Source organism: Rhincodon typus, chromosome 25, assembly GCF_021869965.1.
Source record: "Rhincodon typus isolate 14 chromosome 25, sRhiTyp1.1, whole genome shotgun sequence".
NCBI lineage: Eukaryota > Metazoa > Chordata > Chondrichthyes > Orectolobiformes > Rhincodontidae > Rhincodon > Rhincodon typus.
In genome coordinates this window covers 2,445,340-2,448,905 of record NC_063356.1, presented here as the reverse complement: position 1 = coordinate 2,448,905, position 3,566 = coordinate 2,445,340, and the positions used below count along the sequence as shown (strand labels likewise).

The 3,566-nt window shown below is 41.7% G+C and overlaps 1 long non-coding RNA gene across 1 annotated transcript; it reads left to right on the top strand.

Moving 5' to 3' along the window:
* The first annotated feature begins 352 nt into the window (after nt 1-352).
* LOC125486079 lies at nt 353-2,944 on the top strand. The gene is made up of 3 exons (XR_007264765.1): nt 353-502; nt 1,002-1,152; nt 1,744-2,944. It is a non-coding gene; the product is annotated as an uncharacterized LOC125486079 (long non-coding RNA).
* The last annotated feature ends 622 nt before the right edge of the window (nt 2,945-3,566 follow it).

Below are 3,566 nucleotides of genomic sequence, written 5' to 3'. Positions count from 1 at the left end.
GTTCTCCTCAAAGCCAAATGGCATCTTTACATGGAAGTATATCACTGAGACTTCACTGTTATAGTGAGTTGTGGGATCAATGTTCCTTAAGAGCAGTTATTTGGACTGGAGCAATTGAACAAAGTAGCTCACCACCATCTTAAGGACTATTATGGACAGACAAACAATGTTATCATTGGGCGAGGAGCAGAGAGGTGCGGCAGAATTAGAGGGGTGGCGTGCAGGAAGCAGTGGCAGAATGGAGGAGGGGCAGGCAGGAATTCCAGGTTTGTGGGTGACTGGTGAATGTGTTATCGCTGCACATAGTCACAGTCAATTAGTTGGTCTAATAGCTCACTGTCCCACCATTCAGGACCAGTCTGGTGTTGGTTGTGACCTGGTCGTTGGCAAAGGACGTACAGGCACCACTTGCTAAGCTTTTTCTGGTGTACACAAACCTGCTGCTGCTGACCTGCCGTTGAACTGACAGACAGATGCTAAATGTGGTCAAGTGCAACTTAGTGTAAGTATGGGATCGGGATATGCAGACAGCGGCAAACTTGTTGCCAGTTTGACTGTTCGTAAACTGAAGGGAGAATTACATCTCCAAACGAAATCTTATTGCACCCTTCGAAGTGAAATTCTTGGCAAGCATTAGGTAAGAGTAACAGAAATCCTGTAATCTAAGAGTTTGGTTGATTATTTTGTAAGTATGCACTTAGTATAGCTTGTTCATTGTTTCAGAATCTGATGCAACATAGCAGTATATAATGAGGGCAGAATGAGCTTTAAGAGTTAGAGGGCCTGCTCTACCTCCTGTGAGGTTCTGCATGTTCTAGCTCTCCAACTGGAGCTACCCACACGCACACCTCTTCCCTACCCTTTCCGTGTGTGTACTTCACATTAGTCTCAATCTTCTTTAGAAAAAGATGTAAGTTCATGTGCAATCCTGAAGGGGAGAATCAGTGATTTATATATGATTGACTTTTTTTGTCTGTTGTGCTCCATCTGCATACTTCCAGAGCAGCCAATAGTTGGACTGGACCTCATCACAGAAGTATCCATTAGTAAGTCTGGTTCGTGCACCAAACGGGGACAAGGCCTCTGTGTCTTTACCTACCTACCTCCTGTCAGTTGCCGTGTTTGCAGGGTGTTGATGTATTGCAACAGGAGGTATGTCTGAGCTTCCCTTCACAAATTGTTTTACCTTCAGAGCTAGTGCTAGGTTGTCTTAGCATATTGATATTGGTCATCCTCAGGACTGGAAAAAAATGTTTATTTTAAGAATGCATTTTTCTCCCGACAAACACTCCTTAGCTGCAAATTCGCACACTGGAATACTCTGTTTGCCCAAGATGCATTTTTAGCTGAAAGTTTACTCAGTGCACGTGCATAACTATTTGACAAGACATCTGTGGGTGTCAGAGTAGGTGCAGTTTGAGTAATGGAGATGTAACAGCAGATGAAGATGCGTTTTTATGCATCATATGTCTCAATTCACATTTTGTAGCACTTGGACTGTAGCCTTGTATGTTACGGCATTTCACGTATTAAATGTTGAGGTATTGATTAAGCCCCCACTCAACCTTCTTATCTCTGAGGAAAACAGCCCAGTATATCTAGTCTATTCCTGCAAATTTCTGCAAACATTTCCATCAGTGCTATTCATAGGTGAACAGTTTTCCAGTGTGATGCAATGTTGCCAGTCTTTTCCTGCAATTTGTTTCTTATGCAAGATAACCTGCTTGTCTTTTTTCCATGCAGAGCACAGAGTCACCTGAGAACAAGCAGAGAAACAAACTGAGACCAGGAGATTGGATAATATTGCGATGGCATTGTGTGTGAACCTACATGATGATCATAATCATTAAATGTGAACTCATTTGGTTTCTCTTCATTTTGATGACTTGCCCTGTATATGTGTTGTCAAGGATTAAAGAACAGCTTGAGACAATGAAGGGAAATGGCAGTGGCCCTTGAGAGGACTTAGTGCCATGATCAGTCAGCAAATAGGTGGAATCATTTCCACAAAATGTGTGACCACTGTGCACAAAATTATATGACATGGGTCCATTTTCCAAGCTGGAACAGAGGTTATGTCTCTTTACCAATCCTGTTACAGCACATCAACACTTTGGGAATGCAACAGAACAAGGCAACTGACAGGTTATCGTTACCCGTCACCTGTCACAAATTGTATTACTTTTGGAGGTAGTGCTAGTCTCTAGTTCTCTGAGGAGTCAGCATTTCCTGGTTGGGAAAGTCAGGCTGGCTAATTGCACTCTGTGTATGGCGGGGGAAGACAGAGTGCCAAAATATTATACGCCAAGCACAGTTTGGGAAACAGCAGCTTGTCTGCAGTCAGAAGGAAGAACAAAATTAGAACCACAGCCATTCTGAAGCTTAAGATTTCTGCGCAACCTGAAACTTCATGAAGAACACAAACAAGAGCGCCAACAACTAGAACATATCTTTTGAGCTTATCTCTCCATTCATCACTTTTGTGTATAGCTATTGTAAATGAGCTACAATCTGCACCCTCTCCCTATACCCTGCATACAGTAATTGACAGTTAAGATGTCAGTGAAAGAATCAAAAATAGTAATTGTATATGTCTAAATTATGGAGTGTTACAGACCTGACTGCCCAGTTTGTGTACAAATCAATGAGGAATACTTGAGGCTCTGTTGTGGTTTTCATGCAAAGACAGTGATTGAGAAATCCCATTCAATGTCATTGACTGATTCTCCTCATTATTTACTTTGCCTGGAAGTGTGGTCGTTGTGCTGGCCTCTTATTCTCTTTTCTTTCTTATCACTGTTCCCTTTACCTTATTACCTAGTAACCCTGCCCTGTGTTTCCAGTGTGATACTGATCACATGAAAAAGTACTTGTGTACTACAAGATGTCCTCCATTTGTATATATCAGAGTATTATTACTACAAAATAAAGGATTTTCAACTTCTATGCCTTGTTTTATTTCCAGGGTTTACTGTCCAATCACCCCTCTCCATCACACCCATCACATCCCCTTCCTCCAAACTCTAAAATCACATAACCCCACCCCCATATCACAGCCCGTTTCTCCCCATTGCCATCTCTCCCTCTCACAGCACTCCCCTTCCCCTATTACTGTGTGTTTCTCACATAACTGTGCCAAGTCTCAGGCCTTACTCCATAATGTTGTCATGCTTAATTGGCTGCTGTCATTTTTAATATTGGTGATAAACCTTTGTTTAGAAGTGTTTGTGCAGGTAATGGGATACGTGCCTGCATATGTGTGGTGTAAATAAATATAGCCCATCTCTAAATTCCAAGTTACCTTCCATCTCCCTCCGTTTTCACTGTATTTGTATCAATAATTTGTACTTGAGTAAACACCTTTAAGACAGGAAAAGATGTCAGGTGTTTAAATCATACAAAATAATACTTGGCCACTGGAGATAGTAGGAAGCAAAAGCCTGATCAAGGAGGTGGGTTTTAAATAGTACCTTAAAGAAATGAAAGAATCTTAGAATTATTATAGTGTAGGAGGAGGCCATTAAGCCCATTTTGTCAGCTGCAGCTCTCAGCATTTTAGCAAAGCA